Source organism: Erinaceus europaeus, chromosome 20 (genome assembly GCF_950295315.1).
Source record: "Erinaceus europaeus chromosome 20, mEriEur2.1, whole genome shotgun sequence".
NCBI lineage: Eukaryota > Metazoa > Chordata > Mammalia > Eulipotyphla > Erinaceidae > Erinaceus > Erinaceus europaeus.
This window is the reverse complement of record NC_080181.1, coordinates 5,040,552-5,064,128: the sequence shown is the minus strand read 5'-3', so window position 1 is coordinate 5,064,128 and position 23,577 is coordinate 5,040,552. Positions and strand designations below refer to the sequence as shown.

The window sequence follows — 23,577 nt, the reverse complement described above, 5'->3', positions numbered from 1 at the left end:
CTACTCCACACCTAACTCTGTCAATATTTTCCCCTCCTCAGAGAGCACTGCTGGGGATGACAAACTGAGCCTGATTTACTACAGAGTTGAGTTATTTGAAATCTGTTGTATCCAGACCACTAAACTTATCAGCTAAGCTATCAAAGACAGCACCTCTCCTGGGTTCTTGAGGAATGCTTGGTTACATTATATGTGAACATAATTTCTTCAAAAAGAGAATCATTTTGTGCACGTATCATTCCTATGTATCTCTCACAGGAGTTCAGTGGACATCTTCAGGCAATGAGATCTAACAGAAGAAACAACCAGGGAAAAGAAATTAGAGGCAAGCTTGGCATATTTAATTTCTTGGCCACTTTTTCTTCTTGTGCATTTGCTTATTCATACTGTATGAATAAGCAAATGCCACGCGTGAACACAATATGTTCATCCTTCCTCTTTATTTACACTGCAAATATTTTCTCCTAGTTTTTTTTTAATTCCATGCAAGAATACCATGTATACACCTCTTGTTCTTGTAGACAGAAGCTTTAGTATTTTGTGTCTAGATTTTCTTGAACAAGTCATTTTTTAAAATTATCTTTATTTACTTCTTAGATAGAGACAGCCAGAAATTGAGAGGGAGAGAGGCATCTGCAGCACTGCTTCACCACTCGCAAAATTTCCCCCCTGCAGGTGGGGACTAGGGCTTGAACCCGGGTCCTTGCATGTTGTAACATGCGCTCAGCCAGGGGTGCCACCACCCAGCTCCTGAACAAGTCATTTTTCCTGTGAAAACACATGTCACAACCCTTCAGTTATTGCCAATTGTCCTATTCCTTCCCCCTCTGTTTTTACCAATGGATTGCTCAACTCTGCCATGTGGTACTGGGGATTGAACCTATGAATAACCTTTTTGTGTTGTTTTTTTTTCATTTTAATAAAGTTTTATTATTCTTTCACCTAAAATGTTGCCACCCTGAAAGTCATTCATTGCCAAGAGACAGAACAACAAATCACTAGTAGGCACATTTTATGAGATTACCATATACCTCACAGTTGTGACAGCTTTGTAAAAAACCTTCCCAAGTCTGAAAATAACCTTCTACAGTATGGGTTCTGCCCCAAGAACCCTACAGCTGAATTTCAGATGTATTTTTTTTTCTTCAAGCAAAGAAAAATTTAGGATCGTTTTTCCGAAGCTCAGAGAGAACCTGAGAGTACATATTTCCAGGTTATCTTCTAGTTAGTTTTGGAAATGGTTTAGTGAAAGGATTACTCATAAATTCTTCCCCACTCATACATTTCTTAGATTCTAAGAGAGCACTTGGCAAGGGTATACAGATTATATTGAAGAGCTGATCCCTCAAAATTTTGGAGGGACAAACCGATAAGAAGCTCAAGTTAATTGTAAACCTACCTGTACTCAAGACCTGACATAACTTCTCCAGGCACGGCTCTAACAAGAATTGGGATTTTTGTGTATGGATGGATATTGCTAGGTCTGATTGATTGTAAGCCTGGGTAATATATGCGTGTGCGTGCATGCATGTGTGTGTGCGTGCGTGCGTGTGTGTGTTCAAATTGGAGTTATCAGTGGAGCTCCCTGCATGTATGATTCCATTGCTCTTAACAGGTTCCTTAAAAAAAACATTGGGGGGTGCACGGTGCAGGTGGTGGTACACCTGGTTAAGCACACACATTACAGTTCACAAGAACCCAGGTTTAAGTCCCTGGTTCCCTCCTGCAAGGGGAAAGCTTCACAAGTGGTGAAGCAGGGTTACAGGTGTCTGTCTGTCTCTCTCCCTCTCCTCTCAATTTATTTCTGTCTCTATCCAATAATAAATAAATAAATAAAAATATTTAAAAATGGTAATAATGAAAGGCAGAGACAGAAGGAGAGCCACCAAAGCACTGTTGCATTGCTTATGAAGCCTCCCCAGTGCAGGTACTCCCAAGTGGGCTCCTGCACATGGTAAAGTGTGTACTCTGCTGGACAAACTATCTCCCAGTCCCATGGAAACTGTTTTTAAATCCTTATTGGCATTGATGGTGCCCATTTATGCTGGGGAGGCCTGAGTGCATCAAAACTGAGCACACCAACTGTTTATCTCTCTCTTTCTCCTCTCCCCCTCCACTTACCTGTCTACTTGGAGAACATGAATCTTATGGACCACCTACTCAGTTTTGTGAGAATTCTTAGTGGCAAATATATAATCTAGAGGGCAGTAAATCTAGAACTGAGGCCCCCAATGGTACACCTGCACACACCTATACGTGGCCCTGTGTTTAGACGGTTGTGTGGCCTTTTCTCTCAACATAGGGAATTTCACCTTGCTTCTGTTCTATTTCTGCTCCCTAATTTGTTGTTTTCATTGGTAGGAGTAATTTCTTTTTTCCCCCCACTATAATACCCCAAAGGTCCAAATACAAAACTCAAAGCAGAGTGGTTTTCAAACCTATACTGTGTGACCACATACTCAGAAATCAGTAAACTGAACACATCACTATTACTTTTTAAAATTTTGTTGTTTAAACATCACAATTTGGTTCTCTATATACCATCCATAATGGAAACGGTATTGTTAATTAACACTCAACAGTAAAAAGTACATAAACCCTAAGGACAGATGAAACAACTTCCTTATCTTAAGTAAAGTTCTAAATCATTCAGAGGACATTCAACTGGGATGGTTAGAAAATAAAATATGGGGGATATCTAATCTTTGATAAGGGGGCCCAAAGTATTAAATGGAAGAAGGAGGCTGTCTTCAAGAAATGGTGCTGGGAAAACTGGGTTGAAACATGCAGAAGAATGAAATTGAACCACTTTGGATCAAAGACCTGGATGTTAGACCAGAAACAATCAATTACTTAGAGGAAAACATTGGTAAAACACTTTCCCACCTAAACCTCAAGGACATAGTTGATGAAACAAACCCAACTGCAAGGAAGACTAAAGCAAAAACAAACCTACATCAAATTGAAAAGCTTCTGCACAGCCAAAGAAACTATCAAACAAACAAAGAGACCCCTCACAGAATGGGAGAAGATCTTCACATGCCATACATCAGACAAGAAACTAATCACCAAAATATACAAAGAGCTCAGCAAACTTAGCACCAAAAAAAGCAAATGACCCCATCCAAAAATGGGCAGAGGAAATGAGCAAAACATTCACCTCAGAGGAGATCCAAAAGGCTAACAAACATATGAAAAACTGCTATGGGTCACTGATTGTCAGAGAAATGCAAATTAAGACAACACTGAGATACCACCTCACTCCTGTGAGAATGGCATACATCAAAAAGGACAGCAGCAACAAATGCTGGAGAGGATGTGGGGACAGAGGAACCCTTTTACATTGCTGGTGGGAATGTAAATTGGTACAGCCACTGTGGAGAGCAGTCTGGAGAACTCTCACCAGGCTAGACATGGACCTTCCATATGACCCAGTAATTCCTCTCCTGGGGTTATACCCCAAGGACTCCGTAACACCCAACCAAAAAGATGTGTGTACTCTTATGTTCATAACAGCACAATTCATAATAGCTAAAATCTGGAAGTAACCCAGGTGCCCAACACCAGATGAGTGGCTGAGAAAGCTGTGGTATATATACACAATGGAATACTATGCAGCTATTAAGAACAATGAACCCACCTTCTCTGACCCATCTTGGACAGAGCTAGAAGGAATTATGTTAAGTGAGCTAAGTCAGAAAGATAAAGATGAGTATGGGATGATCCCACTCATCAACAGAAGTTGAGAAAGAAGATCAAAAAGGGAAACCAAAAGCAGGATTTGACTAAATTGAAAGTAGGGCACCAAAGTAAAAACCCTGTGGTGAGGGGTAGACATGCAGCTTCCTGGGCTGGCGAGGGTGGGGGTTGGGGGGCTGGGATGGGACACAGTCTTTTGGTGGTGGGAATGGTGTTTATGTACACTCCTATTAAAGTGTAGTCATATAAATCACTATTTAATATGAGGGGGGAAATTGATTGTATGTCTTGGACTTTTTAAAACACAGACTGAGTCTTTTTAATATATAGGCTGAGTCTTTGATATGCGGACTCTCTCAAAAGCCTAGACCAGGTAGATCAGAAGCAACCGGTGGCACAGCTATATACAAGATGCTGGGTATTATACAGCAAACCCGAACAAAGGGACTTTTCAAAGTTAACCCAATTACCAAATAATGTGATGATAATAATAACTAACCATTGTCTTCTTGAACCCTAAGACAGCAGGAGCCTCACATTTCCACTATAGAGCCTATATTTCCCCCCAGTCCTGGAACCTTAGGGTAGGGCCCACTTTCCCGTATGCTTCTCCCAATTCATATCAAATAATATTGTATCCGCCGATTGCAACCTAATCAACGCAATGAGTGCCACCTCAACATGCTTCAGCTCAGACTGTGTCCAGAGACTTCAGGTGTTGAATGACAACCCTTCAGCTTCATTACTCGGGTGAGACCTTTCCTTTCATAGTATTCTCTAATTCCATCCCAGGAGGTTCACTTCCTAACAAAGTCCCAAAACCTAGATATAGACCAAGTCCCCTGAGACAGAGTATATGTTCATATGTATCCATAAACTAGGGCAAAATATATACCTGAAAGCAGAAGTACACTAGAGTTTGCAGTGAGTACCCCCCAACACTTCATCTCTACTATTCCAACCTTTGGGTCCATGATTGTTCAACAGTTTGTTTGGCTTTGTATGTTAACTTTCTTTTCAGCCATCAGGTTCCAGATGCCATCAGGATGCTGGCCAGGCTTCCCTGGACTGAAGACCCCACCAATGTGTCCTGGAGCTCCACTTCCCCAGAGACCCACCCTACTAGGGAAAGAGAGAGGCAGACTGGGAATATGGATCGACCAGTCAATGCCCATGTTCAGCAGGGAAGCAATTACAGAAGCCAGACCTTCCACCTTCTGCAACCCACAATGACCCTGGGTCCATGCTCCCAGAGGGATAGAGAATGGGAAAGCTATCAGGGGAGGGGATGGGATATGGAGATTGGGTGGCAGGAATTGTGTGGAGTTGTACCCCTCCTATCCTACGGTTTTGTTAATGTCTCCTTTCTTGAATAAATAAAAAAAAATAAAATATGAGGACTGGAGTTGGTGTATTGCACCAAAGTAAAAGACTCTGGGGGCAGGGGGAGGGTTCAGGTTCTGGAACATGATGGCAGAGGACCTAGTGGGAGTTGTATTGTTATGTGGAAAGCTGGGAAATGTTATGCATGTACAGACTATTGTATTTACTGTTGACTATAAAAAAATTATGCCCCCAATAAAGAAATAAAAAAAAAGATGGGCGGGGAAGGAGGGTTCAGGTCTTGGAACATGATGGCAGAGGAGGACCTAGAGGGGGTTAGACTGTTATGGGAAACTGAGAAGTGGTACACATGTATAGACTACTGTATACTGTCAACTGTCAACCATTAATCCCTCCAATACAGAAAAAGATAAAACACATATGGAAACTTTAGTATGGAAAAACATAAAATGACTCCTTTTTGAATGACTGGATCCAAGGGGGTGAAGGAGACATGGAGGAGATTCAGTTCCAGCAGCTTTCACTAATTTTATCACTCTGTGAAATCACTGTGTAGGAGTATGTCATTCCAACCTCAATCACAAGACAAAGATGCACTCCCCTGCAAACTTTCAGACAACTGCAAACTAAGTTTATGATTCCTTCAGGAACCCATGATTCATTCCGGAAGGCTCAGAGGCCAGCACCAGCTGCAGAGTCTTCTGAGCCTCCTGGGGACCAAGCAGCCCAGGCTTTCAGACCTCCAACTGAGAATCTGCACCCTAACTTCCTCCCAGAGGCATCTGCAAGATGAATGCTTTTCTAGATCCTCTTCACCAGCTTACTACCTCTCCAGCCTCAGTTTACCCCCAGGCCCCAAAGCTAGCCTGACAAAATTATCAAACCTAAGTTTCTTTTTCTCCCTCTTCCAGCTTTCTAAGAAAGTCTGTGGTTTCCATTTCTTAGCTCTGGACATGCAGCACCGGCATGATGACAGACAGGAAGAACCTATGGGAGGCTCTGTTGATACAGTTCACCTGACAGAACAGGAGAGGACGCTCCATGATGGTGCCTTCTGCTAGTGTAGGCTGCTACTGATGCCAACACCAAAGACCCCATTTTCTCAAGAGTTGGGGGTGCAACTCTGACTTGGTTTATGCTACAAGGTCCTCCCCCATGGACAGACTGTCTAAGGTTAGATAATACTTGAAACCCCTTCCTCTCCCCTCCCGCTTTCCTTTGCTGATTCTTCCTGCATGAATCACATGCACCCCAACTCCTGCCTCACATTCTATTTCTAAGAAACCCCAACAGAGGCAATGTCTAAAATGGACTTTTAGGAATTTTTCTGTGTTGCCTGTGAACTCGCTGCAATCCCACCCTCATCCCCTTAAAATAAAAGAGAAATTGAGAAAGGATGGGGAGATAAAGGGAAAGAAAGATACTCTTGAAGACCTACTTAACCACTTGTGAAAGCTCCCCCTATAGGTGGGGATTGAAGGCTTGATCCTGGGTGTCACAATCATTTTTATAAACATATTTGCAGTGCAGTCACATTTACATACATGCACGTATGTATATACCTGTATGGATGCACCTACTTTTATACGCAATGATTTCTTCAGCTTCAACGTTATCATTCACAGACCAGGAGGAAAAAATAAATAGGAAATTCAGGCCAAGCTGTAAAAGTCAAAATTATTGGGTGCTAAAGAAAATAAGAAGGGACTAGGTTGAAAAGAGGTTATAAAGCAAGTAGACAGTGGGGTTGAAGAGGAAGGATGCTTCCCAGAGCCTCACTCTTTCAGAAAATGCTATTAGATGTTGTAAATTGCAGTAGGACAGCTTCTCACAGAGCAGATTTACATGAAATTACTTTTCTAGGCATCCATTCATTTGCTTCCCCATTTTGTAGCTTGGTATAGTGAAGAAAAAAAAAAAAGACCAAGATTGCTCTTCTCTGTAGAACTGGGTCCAGAGAGAGCCTTCCAATTATATACATTTACATGTGGGGTGTGTGTGTGTGTGTGTGTGTGTGTGTGTGTGTGTGTGTGTGTGTGTGTGTGTGTGTGTGTTCCAGGTCTTGATTTTAAGGGAGAACTTGTGGGAGGGTGACTTGCATTGGGGATTATATTCTCCAGAGGACTGAGGTCAGGGTGAAACATTGCTTGTTCTGACTTTTTTTGCAATTGTATTAACATATCTGGAAACTCAAGAATATATGCTGCCAATAAGTTCTGCTCCCAAAAGACGGCTGAGTGTTGAATAGAACTCTGGGTCACCATGGCCCTCTATTCTCCATCATTGCCTCTCACCAGCTCTGCAGACAGCACACACTTCTCCAGTGATTACAGCCGACCAAGTTTCTACCACTGCAAAACTCCCACTGGCGTTACACTGTCCTCTCTCGAATAGCAGTCCATGCCTTCCTATGTCTCCTGAAGCATCCTCCCTGAGGGTGAGGAGTAGGGCTGGACCCTGGGTCCTTGTGCATAGCACTATGTGCGCTTAACGGTATGCTAGTGCCTGGCCCCCACTGTATTTCTTTTTTTTGTATAAATGTTTTTCTTTTTAAAACTCTACAAACTATTTATTAGGTAGAGACAAAGAGAAATCTAGAGGAAAGGGAAAGTTAGAGAGGGGAAGAGAAAGGGAGACATCTGCAGCTCTGCTTCACTCCTCGTGAAGTTTTCCCCTTCCAGGTGGGGACAAGGAGCCTGAACTCAGATTTTTGCACATGGCGACATATGTGCTCTATCATCAGGTGCACTGCCACCACCTGGGCCCGATTTTATTTCTTAATTCTCACTATTTTAAAAGTAATTGGTTGTCAGAAAGTCATAACACTTTTCAGAGTCCAGAGTGCTAACCATTACACCATGGAAACTCTTTTAGTCATAACATGTTTCTTTACATGGTAAAACAGAAAAATACACCGTGACTTTTCATCTATATATATATATGAATGAGATAGAGCTTCATGTCAGATAGAGGGAATGAGAGAGAGGGCAGACTACCACTCTTGTGCATATGTGGTACCAGGGGTTGAACCAGTAATCTCAGATATCTAAGTCCAACAATGGACCAAGCCAATTCCCCAGCCAGTAAAATGTGTTTTTTTTTTTTTAATACAAACAGGCTCTTATAGGTCTGATGGTGCTCACTGAGAGAGGCTCCCTGCCTAGCTGACTGGGAGGTTGAGGGTGCTGCATCAGAGCCGTGCTGATGTCTGTGAAGCACCTGGTCCATGGAGGCTCATGGCACACACTTAGTAAATAAAAGACTGTGTGAGTGTTCTTGAGTGATCTCAGCTCACCGTCTCTGTACACAGTCCTGTACCTCGTGAGTTTCACACAGATTTAGGGCTGTGGGCACCATCCTGGTTAGTCCATGACAGTGATAAACCAGAGCCATAGGCAGTTTGCATGACTCCGTGCAGGGCAACTGTCTGCTTAGAGACATCTAAGTGTGAAGACTAGCACTCACTCTTACCCTCCTTAAAGCTGATTCCCAAAATGAAGGAGATGCAAAAAAAAAAAAAAAAAAAAAAAAAAAAAAAAAAAACCACACGACTCCCTAATGCACTGATGAATGACTTCCTCAGTCATAAACGAGTTGAAATAAGACGGTTCCTCTCACTAGAAATTCTGCCATCAGCCCCTTTATGATGAACTGAATGGCTTTCCCACAAGAATCAGGCTTGTCTTGGGTCTTCAGCTGACCAAACCCCCTTTCTCCGCACATGAACAGCACTGGAGTCAACCCGCACAGCTTCCCACCATGAGGTATATGGAATACAAACTGCAGTCCTATGGACCAAACAGGAAAGTTTAGTTGCCTTCTAACCATTTTAGAATGGAAAAAAAAAAAATGTTTCCAAGGGAACTGCACAGTTGAATTGCAACCAGTAGAAAGGCTGAAAATAATGCTTCTGTCTGTCCCCCTAGAAACACATCTCTCCTTTCACACACCCGCCTCTGTCCTGAAATGCCTGGCGCCAGACGAGGTGGCTTCCAGGACCAGCTCTCTTGTAAGCAGCCCATCCCTACAGTGGGGAGGAACAGAGCCACTTTCACAACAGCAGGTTGTCTTGACATGATGAGGTAAATTACCTCCTCTTGGATACCAAGTGGTACCAGGAAAAAGTAATTTACCTTCCTTAGATTACACACCCCTGGAGAGAAGCACTCCTGGAGATGAGCAGATGGCTTCTCCTTGGTCCTGACTGTGTTCTCTGGCCTCAGCTATCAGAGGGTGGCCTTGCTCAGTCATCACAGGAGGGCTGCTTCCATAGAAAAACAGAGGTCATGGCTGGCTCCATAGACTGACAAATGTGTGTCCTACAATGCAACTGGGATCAGCAGTGGCAATGAAAGCAGTGTGCTTGCTAGCATGAGGCCTCCAAACAGCAAGGTTCGAACATGTGGAGCCAGGCTGGTTGGAGAAGCGGCCTGAGATCAGACAACCAACCACCCTCCCAACCACTCACTGGGTTGAATTAGACACTTAAAGGCTCAGTGACAATGAGGAGGTGACCTCTTGGGGACAACTCTCGAACTACAGTCATCATACTAGGTCCTGAAAAACTCAATCCCATAAAGTATCCACTGTGTCTCTAAAGAGTTAATGTGACTGTCCTCCTTCCAAATGACTCAGCTGAGACAGGTGTGCATGGATCTGATTGCATCAAAAGCAAACACCAGGGAAGATGGATGTTTACAGAGCTGGAGACAAGAGAGATTAAATTGACATATATCAAGATGGGCTGGTTTAAAAATACACAAGGGTGTCCTGACCTATCATTGTGTTCAGGGGAGAATTAGCTTCAAAAAGGCAATGATTTATTATCGTTTGTTTTATTTTGTGTTCTGGGAACACTGCTAGATTGAGAGAAATAAAACAGACCAGAAGCCTTCACATATGCAGTTATTATTTTGGTAATGTGATGTTGCTACTAAGCCTTATTTATGTCTAAACAACAACAACAAAAAAGGTCTGCATTTATAGTCATGGAAAATTAGCACTTAAAAGTAACAGAGCCATTAAATGATGAAATGTTTCTCAATTAATAAGACCCTAAAAGAATTCTTTGGAGTCACACCAAATTAAAAGAAAACGTCCTGTGGAATAGGACTGCTATAAAGAGTAAGGGGGTCGGGCGGTGGCACACCCGGTTAAGCACATAGTACGAAGTGCAAGGATTTGGGTTCAACTCCGTGGTTCTCCACCTGTAGGGGGGTCGTCTCAAGTGGTGAAGCAGGTCTGCAGGTGTCTATCTTTCTCTCTCCCTCTCTATCTCCCTGTCCTCTCTCAATTTCTCTGTCCTACTCAATACAATGAAAAAAAAATGGCTGCTAGGAACAGTGGATTCATAGTGTCAGTACCAAGCCTCAGTGATAACCCTGGAGGCAAAATAAATAAATAAATAATAAAAACTACTCAGTAGTTGACTTAGCAATTAAAAGAGATGATATTATATATAAAGATTTGAGTATTTCACAAAAGAAAAAGATACAGTCATGACAATTATGTACAGAAGATATTTTCACCATCACTACTCATGCAATTCAAATCACAATGAGAACCTACATTATACCTACTAGAAAGACTATTAAAACTACTGAGTAGAGCCCCCAGTGGTGGCCTAGTCACTAGAATGTTGGACTTAAACACAAGAGGTTCTGAGTCCGATCCCCAGCACTACATGTTGCCAGACTGATGCTCTGAGCTCCCCACCTCACCTTATGTTAATAAATAAATCTTTTAAAATACTGGGTTGAGGTCCAGAAGGTGGCACAGTGATGGGGTCTTGGACATTACACACGGAGTCCCAACTTCAACCTCCAGCATTCCATGTCACAGAGATGCTCCAATTTTCTTCCGCATCCCCATTAACAAATGCACATACGTATTTTCTTTTTTCTTTTCTTTTCTTTTTTTGGTCTCTGAGGTTATTGCTGGGGCTCGGTGCCTGCACTGCGAATCCACTGCTCCTGGAGGCTATTTTTTTCCCTCTTTTGTTGCCCCTGTTGTTTTATTGTTGTTGTGGTTATTATTGTTGTTTTTGCTGTCATTGCTGTTGGATAGGACAGAGAGAAATCAAGAGAGGAGGGAAAGAGAGAGGACAGAAAAAGACACCTGAAGACCTGCTTCACCACTTGTGAAGCAACCACCCTGCAGGCAGGGAGCCAGGGGCTAGAACCAGGATCCTTGTGCCGTCCCGCGCTTTGCGCCATGTGCTCTTCTTGACCCAATGCGCTACCACCCAACCCCCACACATATATATTTTCATACTGAGTATATACCCATATGATCTAGACTTCCCACCCAAGAGAAATATCAACCCATTCCCACACAAAGATTTGCTTGTGAATATTCATAGATGTTTTATTTGCAATGTCCAAATAGAGGAAACAACCCAAATGTCTATCAATAGACAACTGAGCAAACTGATTGTAGTATATTCACAATCTAGGGTATTACTGAGCAGTAAAAAACAGTGTTATAAGAAACATCCTGGGAGTCGGGCGGTAGCGCCGCGGGTTGAGCGCACATGGTGCAAAGCGCAAGGACCGGCATAAAGATCCAGGTTTGAGCCCCCGGGTCCCCACCTGCAGGGGAGTCGCTTCATAGGCGGTGAAGCAGGTCTGCAAGTGTCTGTCTTTCTCTGTCTTCCCTTCCTCTCTCCATTTCTCTCTGTCCTATCCAACAATAACGACATTAATAACAAAAACAATAATAACTACAACAATAAAATAACAAGGGCAACAAAAGGGAATAAATAAATATTAAAAAACTAAAAAGCTTAAAAAAAAAAAAGAAACTTAAAAAATAGAAAAAAAGAAACATCCAGATTATGGTGATGGAAAGCAAAACAGAAAGATACAAAGGGATAACTTGGCTTACATAAAACCCTTAAAACATAAACTAACCTATCGTCTCAGAAAAGAAACCCACAGCTGCCAGAGATCTAGGAGGCAGGAAGGAAGGAGTAGGTGAGAGGGAGGGAACCCAAAGAAACCTTTCTAGATGAAGGCTGTGCTCATTACTTTTCCTGTCATAGAGTGACAGACGTGTACGTACGTCAAAATTAGCCACATCTGACTCTTGAAATGTATGCAATTTATGCAATTTTTATTTGTCCTTTTCCCCTTCAATACAGTGAACAGTCTAAGAAACAAGTGAATTATATCAGTGCCACTAATACACTAATAGCAATAAACCTGGATTGAATCCTAGGTCTTCTAAAAGAAAAGAGAGATAGCAGAGTGAATTAAACCTGAGTCCAAGTGATAATTTCCTCATGTATACAAGTAGTAATGGCGCTATCCATTGTGGAGGGTTAGCACTGACTAAGCAGAACCCCTACGCCTAGCAACACTGTAAAACAAAGCACAGCAGTGCTCGGAGGGCCGTGATCCGCGTGCTCTCATTAAAATAAAAATAAGTAAATCTTTAAAAACACATTTTGTGATCTATGAGCCATTATATAGATCCGATATGTTAAAGATATTTCATTTTAAATATCTTTCTTAAATACCATTATGACTGATATAACAAGAACAAAGCTATAGTTTGAGTTTCATATTTACAGTCGACAAACACAGTGGCTGAAGATAATTCTTAACCAGAGTTGGGTGTGGGCACATCAGGTGGAGCATGTGCATTGTTGTGCATAAGGATCCACAAATGGTGAAGTAGTGTTGCAGGCTTCTCTCTTTCTCCCTCTCTCTCTTTCTTCTTTCCTCCCAATCTTGCTCCTCCCTCTCTCTGAATTTCTCTCTCTGTCCAAAAATAAATAAATAAATACATAAAAATACTAAAAAAAAAAAAGATAATCCTTAACTTTCTAGGGGTTTAAGTACAGTAAAAGCTACAAATATCTTTCCAAAAACTCACACACAACCATGTGACATTCTGCATACAATTCTGAGGTTTGTAGCCATTCCACCTTTGAGCCCATACATCTCAGGAAGGGAAGATGGCTCACATATGAATACATTGCATTAGAGGCAGGAGTAAAAGCCATCAAACCCAACTTCCTCTCTAGTGAAGAAATGTATAGTACAGTACACACATTATAGTATAGTGTGCAGTCTTTGGGCTAGTATTTTGACCCAGTCTTCTCACAAATACCTTCAGTGCCAGAAAATCTAGGTAGTGTTTTATAGTGTGGAGAGTTAAGAACTCTTGAGAAGTACCTACTATTCTTACTCAGCACCTGATTTGCATCTGTGATGTCCAGCGCTCTTCCACTCTTCTGAAACTTGAGCAAGCCCCAGCAAGTACTGCAAGGTGTTCTGCTTCTATTCCTTAAAAAATAATAATAATAAATAAAAAAAATAAATGGTGATGTCACTGTTTTCAGCTCATCTTGGATGGAGCTAGAAGAAATCATGTTAAGTGAAATAAGTCAGGAACAGAAGGATGAATACGGGATGATCTCACTCACAGGCACAAGTTGAAAAACAAGATCAGAAGAGAAAACACTAAACAGAACCTGGACTGGAGTTGGTGTATTGCACCAAAGTAAAAGACCCTGGGGTGGGGAGGGGGAGAATACAGGTCCTATAAAAGCTTGACAGGGGACCTAGTGGGGCTTGTATTGTTATGTGAAAAACTGAGAAATGTTATACATGTATGAACTATTGTATTTACTGTCAAATGTAAAACATTAATCCCCCAATAAAGGAAAAAAATTTAAAAACTCTCTCAAAGAAAGACTGAAATGGACAAAAAAATCCCCCCCGTACTCCTTTCTTTGCTGATGCTTGGTTGCTGGCACTACAAATCCAATGCTCCTGGCAGCCATTTTTTCCAATTTTATTGAATAGGACAGAGAGAAATGGAGAGAGGACGAGGAGGAAAGAGGAGGAGGGAAAGATAGACACCTGCAGACCTGCTTTGCTTGTAAAGTGGACCCCCTGCAGGTGGGGAGTCCGGGCTTGAACATGGATCCTTATGCTGGTCCTTGCACTTCATACTATGTGCACTTAACCCGGTGCAACCACCTGCCCCCCTCCCTCTGTATTCCTAAAGTCATGAAGATATACGGTTAATGAACAATGAAGAAACCTGACACTAAGACACCATCTGTCTGCTCAGTGAATGGAAGCACCATTCCCCACCCTCCCCCCCCCGGGGCATGGGATTCTGTGTTTGAATCTTCAAGTAGAAATTAGAAGTTTAATCTGGAGTAACATAGTAACCTTGTCTTCAAATGTGGTGTAATAAAGTACCTACCTCACAGTGTTTTCAGGACAGCTGATTGAAACTATAAATGCAAAGTAACTGTCACAGAGTACATCCTGTAAAAGGGAGCCATTAGTTATCACTACAACTGCACAGCACCTTTGTGGGCATAAAAAGACCTTGCAAACATAATTGGTGTTCATTTTCTTCCAAAGGTTGTTTATAATGTAGCAACTGGGATCAAATCACACTGACTAATTTAGACAATGGGTTTTGAAGTGATTTTAAATCTAACTAGTGTCCAAAAGATGCTATGAGGAAATTATTTTCACTGTTGACTCTAATTCTAGATTCAGTATCCTTCAATTAGTTTATTTATGACACTATCATTTTCTTCAGATGATAGCAAAAGACACAAAGATGTTTAATAAAAGTAGATCGACTGTTTTGTGTGCAGATCTTAGATTTGTGGGTTTTTTTGTTTGTTTGGGTTTTTTTTAAAAAAAAATATTTGTAGAGCTCTCAAGATAAATACTGAGGCACCACCTGAAATCATATGCTTTTAAGAATCCGAGTCATTCTAAACCTTAAGTCAAGTGCAGAAAAACGCGCATGGATTGTGAGTCTGAGCTAAAGTTGTAAAACTGGAATTAGAAATCCCAGATCCAAGTATTTATTTTGAGCATCTATTTGCATGTGTCTTGTTGACGGACTTTACAGGTAAATGCATAGCTTTGGATTATATTTACGAGTATAAATTTTGAACAGAGCCATTTATCTAGGAGCACAAGAGAGTTTCATTTATGAAGTTTAGCATCACTGTTCTTGAAATGAGGATTACCTACTAAACGTTTCACCCCTTAAGGAACTTAAAGGTAAAATGATATGTTGTGGTAAAATGGCATGTATCCATACACATCTTAGTCCACAGAACTTCATATGCAAAGTATTATTCACAGAGGTGATTTGTCCAAACCAAGCAACTACATAAAAAAAAAAAAAAAAAGAAGGCTTCAGGGTGTGGGGAATAGCTCACCTGCTAGGGTGCACACTCCAGTGCCTCAAGGAACTGGGTGAGCCCCCAGCAGCACACAGGAGCACCTTGCACAAAGGTGCTGTGGTGTCTCCCCTTATCTACTAACCTATCTATCTTACATTAAAAAAGGAAGAGCCTGCCAGAAGCAGTGGAACGGCACATAAGCACCAAGAAAGAAAACACTGGCAAAGAAGGAGAAGAAGGAGGAAAAGGAGAAAAAGAAAGAGGAGGAGGAAGAGGAGGAGAAGGAGAAGGAAGAGGAGGAGGAGAAGAAGGAGAAGAAGAAGGAGAAGGAGAAGAAGGAGAAGGAGAAGAAGGAGAAGAAGGAGGAGAAGAAGGAGGAGAAGGAGAAGAAGGAGGAGGAGGAGGAGGAGGAGAAGGAGGAGAAGGAGAAGAAGGAGGAGGAGGAGGAGGAGGAGAAGGAGGAGAAGGAGAAGAAGGAGGAGGAGGAGAAGGAGAAAAAGAAAAAAAGAAAAAAGAAGATGGGTATGGATAGATGAGAGATTGAAGGGGAAAGAACTTTGATTAAAGGGAAGACGTACTTTGCTCTAAAGAGAGGGAAATAGTTAATGGTATTCAGTTGGTTACTGGCCTAAGGAGATGTTGAGATGGGGTGACAACTGTTCCCTTATTTCAAAACATTTGCCAAAATCAGCAGCCAAATTTCTAGCAGATTAGATATTTGATTGCTACTTACTGTTGACAATATTGACAACTATTTATTGTGTTCCAGAAAAGGAATCTCATGTTCACTGTTAAGAGACACTATATCTATTGTTGAATAGGTGCTAAATCTATTATTTTAAAAAAAATACATAGATTATGGGAACTACTAAAATAGTGAAAATTGGGAGAAAAAAAGGGAGGGGGAAGAAATAAACCTTTGTGAGAGTCTTGCAGTTTTATTAAATCCTGTAAGTAACAGCTAGGTTATCACTTTGTAACAATAAGACAATAAAAGTTCAGAATGTTAAAATGTGTACATTTATTCCACATGTGTTGTATAGACAAATATGCACAACGATGGCACTTGTATTCAGAGGATATAAGGACAAAAACCAAACAAGATCCCTTTATTAAAGGAGACTGCTGTCCTAACATATGACAAGAACCAACAATAACTTACCCAGGGTCACATGACTTAACGGTGAAGGGGTCTGAGGAGCAAGGGGGTGTTTCTCTCCATCATTTCTAGTTACCATGCCCAGAATGAGGTGTGGACCCATACAGTGGCACAATTCCCTCCAATTTGAGTCTGGTTTTCCAGGCCTTTCCTGGAGAGCTGTCAAGATACTAAATATAACAGCAGGAATTGCTTAGAAACCTTACAAGGGACAAAAACTATAACTGAAATACATTCTGAGACATCAACTTATAGGTTATTTTTGTATTTTAAGCTTTTGCTTTCCTTTTGCTTCCTCCCTCTGTCTCTCTCTCTCTGTCTGTCTCTGTCTCTCTCTCTGTCTCTCTTCCACTGTCACCAGGGCTATTGCTGGAGCTTAGGTGCCTGTGTGATGATAGTCACTCACAGTGACTATTTCTTCTTTTTCTTCTTTTTTATTTTATTTTTTTTAGGAATACAAACAGAGTGAAATTGAGAGGGAAGGGGGAAGTATAGGGGAAAAGAGACAGAGAGAGACACCTGCATCAGTGTTTCACTGCTCATGAAGCTTCCCCCACAGGTGAGGACTGGGGTTTGTACTGGACCCCTGTGCATGGTAACGTGTGTGCAGAACCAGATGTAGCACTGGCTGGCCCCTCCTTTTGCCCACCTTCAAGTTTATGGCTGGTTTCGTGGTCACTGACTTAAGGAAAGTATACGCAGAAGGAAGACAAACACTATTAAGTCCATGTGGCTTTTGTTTCTCTAGGAAAAAAAAAAGGAGGTGAGTGCAGAGATAAAAGATATAGGAAGCAAAATTCTGCTGCCCACCCCAAGACCACTCCTGGAGCCTCTGGGGTGAGAAGAGGTGGGCAGAGAGAATGGGGCCCCTAGGGAACTCTCCCACCAGCTTTCTAGCAGATCCCCAAAGAAAGGCTGGATGGCATTTGGAGACACACACATTAAGCAGCATGGGAAAGAATTCTACCCTCAATGAAGCACCAACACAAAAGCCTCACAGTCTTCAGCGATGGAACTGGGGAAGTTGTAGAGCTGGCAGACCACCAGACTTGCACACCTCAGGCTCCAGCTTTAATCCCTGGCACTGCATGTACTGGAATGTTGCTCTGGTTTTTCTTTCTCTGTCTCTCTTTCTCTCTGAATGGAAAACAAAGTTGTATGAAGCAGGGATAACATGCACTTATAAACCCTGGTTGTGCGTGCACGCGTACACACACACACACACACACACACACACACACGACTACATGAAACATATTTAAAGGTTTAAAACTTACGAAATTTGCAAGGCACAGCAAGCTATTCATAGCTACCGGTTAATAGACTGGAGAATAAATTATTTATTTCCTTGAACCCTGCAGAATGCAGATTGAAAAGATAGTGTGGTTCGTCAAATGACAGCAAAGGTGACGTACACTAGGCATGAAAGGAAAGGTTGGGGACATCTGAAATTCAGCACAACAGGGAGATACGACTATGGTAGCGAAAACTCAGAAAGTATGAGACAGAACCTATAACTATGCAAAGGGCAGAGGGCAACTGACAAGTAGAAGAAAGACAAACAAGTCACTATTTAGCAAAGTCAAGGTCGAGCTAACAAAGTGCTACTTAGCTGCCGACTTGGGAGTGTTTGTTTCATTCATCTTTGCTCTAAGTTGTGTTTCTTCCATCTCTGCTGTAGTGGCCAGGGATGCTGGGATTTGCACACCTGGGGCTCCAGTTCACCCCCCACCCCACCCCTCTGCATGTCCCAGAGTGCTGCACTGAGTCTGTTCTCATGTAAAACTCTCTTACATATACAATACTCAAAATATAATTTTTTTTAAAAAAATAAATGCCTTTGTTGGGGCCAGGTGGTGGCATACCCAGTTAAGCACACATATTATCTTGAGCAAAGACCTGCGTTCAAGTCCCCTCTCCCCACCTGTGGAGGGTGCCCTTCATGAGTGGTGAAGCAGGTCTGTAGGTGTATGTCTTTCTCTCTCCCTCTCTATCTCCTCCCCCCTCTCAACTTGTCTCTGTTCTATCAAATAAAAACACAGAACGAAAAAAAAGAAATGGCTGCTGGGAGCAATGGGTTTGTGTTCCAGTCCTGTGCCCCAGTAATAGCCATGGTGACAATTAAAAGCAAAAACAAAAACCTTTGCTTTAAACGTGTTTTCCTCTAGAAGGTAAAAAATCACTATGGTCTTAACACAGATATTACACATTTGCACCCACATAAAGGAGTAAATATACTCAACAACAAGTCTTTACTCGTAATTTGAAACTTTATAGCTACTTGATCCACAAAGTCTCTGGAAATCAACTGCCAGTCACTTACTGGGTAAACTATACAGAAGCCAAGAGTTTTGTTTCTTTGTTTGTTTTTACTTTTTTTCCTGTAAGGGTCTTGAGTTATATCAGTTCTTTATACATTGTACAAGTACTCAGGCATAGTCTTAATTTCTGTCAATTCATTTTAAAAGCAGGGGCTTAAACCTACTTATGGGCAATGACTACAGAAACTTGGGACTCCCTAAAAATGCAAAAAGCAGGGGCCGGGTGGTGGCACACCTGGTTGAGTGCACCTATTACAGTGCGCAAGGACCCAGGTTCAAGCACCTGGTCCCCAACTGCAGGGAGAAAGCTTCACAAGTGGTGAAGCAGGGCTGCAGGTGTCTCTCTGTCTCTCTCCCTCTCTATCTCCCCCTTCCCTCTCAATTTCTGACTGTCTCTATCCAACAAATAAATAAAGATTACAAAAAAAAATTTTTAATGCAAAAAGCATCATCAGAGGCTTAATTTGTAAGTTCAGTTCTACTAATAAAAGCTTAGTTTGATTGCTAAAACTTACCTGCAGGTACACCTAGTAGAGCACACATATTAAAAATGCATTTCCTAAGATGCATAGAAATAAATTTAAAGTGTAGTTGAAAAACCATATCTTCCATCAGTTGGGCTGGTTGGTGGCCCACCTGGTGGGGAATACAACTTGTTCAGTGCAAAGGTGCCAGGGTGAAGCTCAGCACCACACGGGAGCACCGCAGACCAGAGGAAGCTCCCCACAAGTTAGAGCAACACTGTACTGTCCTTATTTCTCTCTGTGTTTTAATTATTAGTGATTGAATACTGGTTGCCAAGATTATAAAATTACAGGGACATACTTCAATAACACACTCATCACCAAAGTTCTGTGACACCTCCCCCCCGCAACTGATAACCTCTGTAGTTCTCACAATGGTTTTAGAAACCGTTTCCAGTTCTGGTTTTTTCTTTTTATTTTTACATGTTTAAATGTTTCAGCTCTCTATATTCCACTTATAAGTGAAACCATCAGGTAGTTTTCCTTCACTTCCATACTTACTTCACTAAGCACACTCACCACAAGTTGTATACATTTTTGTCCCCAAAGAAAAAAATTTTAAATTGCAGAATAGTGGGGCCTGGGTGGTGGAGCATCAGGTTAAGCGCATATAGTGCTAAGTACAATGACTAGTGCAAGGATCCCGGTTTGAGCCCTTGGCTCCCCATCTGCAGGGAGGTTGCTTCATAGGCGGTGAAGCAGGTCTGCAGGTGTCTGTCTTTCTCTCCCCCTGTTTTCCCCTTCTCTCTCCATCTTATCCAACAATAACAGCAAGAACAACAATAATAGCAACAATAACCAGAAAGAAATGGTCTTCAGGAGCAGTGGATTCTTAGTGTAGGCACCTAGCTCCAGCAATAACCCTGGAGGCAATAATAATAATAATAATAATAATAATAATAATAATAATAGTAATAATAATAATAAACTACAGAATAGTACTACATTGAGTATATGTCCTATGACTTCTTCATCTAGTCATCTGTCGATGGGAATTTAGACCGCTTCCACTTAGACATGTGAAGAAATACCACACTTCACTTACCATTAGAGAAATGCAAATTAGACCCACAAAGAGGTCCCACGTCATACCTGTGAGAATTGCTCCCATCAATAAAGCAAGTGATGACAAGTGCTGGAGATGTTGTGGAGAAAAAGGTATGCATTCTTGCTATGGAGACAGCACAGTGGCCATTCAGAAGACTTTCATCCTTGAGGCTCCTCAGTTTTAGGTTCAATCCCCGGCACCACCATTATAAGTCACAGCTGAGAGGTGCTCTGGTTTAAAGAAAAGTTTAAAAAAATACGTTTTTTTAAATTTCCTTTTTGTTGGCCTTGTTTTTATTGTAATTATTATTATTGTTTTATTGATGTCGTTGTTGTCGGAAATAACAGAGAGATATGGAGAGAGGAGGGGAAGACAGAGAGGGAGGAGAGGAAGATAGACACCTGCAGACCTGCTTCACCGCCTGTGAAGCGACTCCCCTGCAGGTGGGGAGCCAGAGGCTCGAACCAGGATACTCACGCTGGTCCTTGTGCTTTGCACCACCTGTGCTTAACCTGCTGCTCTACCACCCAACTCCCAAAATACATCTATTTTTTAAAATATGCACCTTTCTCTCTTCCTTCTTTCTCTCCCTCCTTCCTTCCTTTCTTTTTTACCAGAGCACTTCTCAGCTCTGGCTTACGGTGGTATGGGGAATTGAACCTGGGACTTTGGAGCCTCTAGCATGAAAATGTCTTTGCATAACCACTGAGCGATCTACCCCCACCCACTTTTCCTATTCTCAGACCTTTTGTGGTGGCAGTGGTGTACAACTCTATACGTGTAACCTCACAGTCTGTTAACCTATGATTAAAGCACTAATTAAAAAATAATAATGTTTAAAACCAGAAAAAATGTCTTCTTGACTGAGTTTATCACTACGTGCTTACTATGCTCATTTACTTCAGACATCCAGGTATTAAGCCCACTTCCACTGCCATGGCGGCTGTATGCATCCCAGCCTGATCTACTGCCCATTCTGTAGTAGTCTGGTCTTAACTGTTAGAGGCTCCAAGCCAAACATGGTTTGTTTTTACTATTCCCCCCCTTTCCTTCCCAACCATCTCAAGTCACCTTTTCCGTGGCGACAAAGCATATTTCAGACTCTACACCCAGATTCCAAGCCTTTAAAAAAATAACTTTCTAACAAGATGCCCCCTCTTCAGGCAAACTTTCAATGTTCCTCATGGAGAATGAAGAAGCCCAGCCTATAAAGCATGTATCTTCCCCTCAAGCACAGCCTAGCTCCATCAGAGAACTGCTGAAATGAGGGAGTGCAGTTTGATGTCCTCTGAGCCTCTGAATGAGAGAGTGCGGACCTGCCCCTGTCTGTTTCCTCAGACACATGAAAAGCCTGCTCTTCCTCTCTCAGTTCTATAATGAACTTAAAAATAAATGTGAGTGGTAATCTTTCCTTCCATTAAAATGACACATTAGAGAGCCTAGTAATTTTGGAAAACATTAACTTGCATTACGTTTTTTCTAGTTCCAGGACCAAAGAACATGGGCAACGGGGGATCGGGCAGTAGCGCAGCATGGCTCAAAGCGGAAGGACCGGTCTAGGGATCCTGTTTGAACCCCCGGCTCTCCACCTGCAGGGGTCGCTTCACAAGCGCTGAAGCAGGTCTGCAGGTGTCTGTCTTTCTCTCCCCCTCTCTGTCTTCCCCTCTTCTCTCCATTTCTCTCTGTCCTATCCAACAACGAATGACATCAACAACAACAATAACCACAAGGCTACCACAACAAGGGCAACAAAAGGGAGAAAAAAAAAAGGGCCTCCAGGAGCAGTGGATTCATGGTGCAGGCATCGAGCCCCAGCAATAATCCTGAAGGCAAAAAACAAACAAAAAAATAGACAATGATTATTACTCCAAGAGAAGCACAGACTAACGCTGTCCAGGACAACACATCTATTTTGGGAACCCACAAGTGCTGTGCTCAGTGCTAGGCCTGGGGATGCACAGGATGAGGAGCAAGATATTATTTCTACCCTTGAGGAACTGGATTTCTCTATGAGGAAATAAGTGCAATAGTAAATAACATTTATTAGGCTTTATAGTAGGGAATGAGCATCATGTAAGCGAGGAAAATGCCAGGGACTATCTCCAACGCTGTCTCACCTACCTCCCGCTAAGGACTATAACATGTCCACATCCTCACGGATGTGTGCTGAGGTGCATCTCTGCAGGCAGAGTCTATGTCCTCACCCTGTTGTCAGACATGACTATGCAACCTGCCTGAACTCAAGGAATCAGAAGTGGCATCGTACCAATTGAAAGCAGAAGCTGTAAAGTCAACTGCTTGTGTTGACCTGGTCTCTTGCACTCCTTTTCTTTGCCATGTAAAAATGGACACCTTAGACTGGGACAACTCTTTCTTCCTGAGTCTTAGAATGAAAACATTCATGCACTGAAATATACCAGGACAAGGCTGAGCTATCACCAAATTGTATCACACACCCAGAAGTAAAACAAACAAAAACACAAATGCCTGTGGTTACAACCTACTGATTTGTTTTTTATGACAAAGGCTAAATACAAATAAGCCTGCCCATCATGGTTCATCAGATTTTTTTTGTATGATTAGCTACATATCTGAATCTAAGAAGCAGAAAAGGTGCTAGTTGACTAGTATTTATATATGATTACTCAAAAAATAAAACAAAACCAAAAATTTCATGATGGTGTTCCATAATGCTTTTAAAGGATCCAGATGGGGCACACCTGGTTAACTGCACATAGTACTAAGTGCAAGGACTGGCACAAGGTCCCGGGTTCAAGCCCCCCTTCCCCACCTTTAGGGGGAACACTTCATGAGCGGTGATGCAGGTCTGCAGGAGTCTTTCTTCCTCTCTATCTCCACTTCCCCCTCTAAATTTCTGTCTATCTAATTAAATTAAAAAAAATGGAAAGAAAAAGAAAAGGAAAAAATGGCTGCCAGGAGTGGTGTGTTTGTAATGCTGGCTCTGAGCCCCAGCAATAACCTGGTGGCAGTAAAATAGTAATAATAATACATACGTGGATAAAATCTGATTTTTTTTTGTGGACTGATGTGAAATTTGTACAGCATTCTTTTCTGATGGCATTGTAACTGGCCATAAATCTTTAGGAAGGTAACTATGTGAATTTAAAGAACTTTCTACTTGACTGGGAAGCTAGCTCACCTGAGAAGGAGCCTGCTTTGCCATGCAGGAGACTGAGGTTCGAGCACTGCACACACTCCCACACTGGGGGGAAGCTTCAGTATTATGGTTTCTTTCCCTCTCTGTGTCACTACCTGAAGCAGATGGTCTGGAGTGGTGAAGCCTTTGGTGC

At 42.0% G+C, this 23,577-nt stretch overlaps 2 long non-coding RNA genes across 7 annotated transcripts in view; one reads left to right on the top strand and one right to left on the bottom strand.

Moving 5' to 3' along the window:
- The window catches only part of LOC132534952 (uncharacterized), a 108,368-nt gene that overhangs the window by 4,089 nt on the left and 80,702 nt on the right, over nt 1–23,577 (bottom strand). For 3 of the 6 annotated variants that reach the window (XR_009546717.1, XR_009546718.1, XR_009546719.1), the window contains 4 exons: nt 23,427–23,576; nt 20,311–20,496; nt 16,377–16,543; nt 13,228–13,334 (listed from right to left, as the gene is read on the bottom strand). This is a non-coding gene — a long non-coding RNA (uncharacterized LOC132534952). The remainder of the gene's footprint in view (nt 1–13,227; nt 13,335–16,376; nt 16,544–20,310; nt 20,497–23,426; nt 23,577) is intronic. The other 3 variants (XR_009546721.1, XR_009546716.1, XR_009546720.1) reach the window with 2 other exon arrangements.
- LOC132534953 (uncharacterized) overlaps nt 1–23,577 on the top strand; it is a 105,881-nt gene that overhangs the window by 30,652 nt on the left and 51,652 nt on the right. The gene's annotated exons all lie outside the window — the stretch shown is intronic.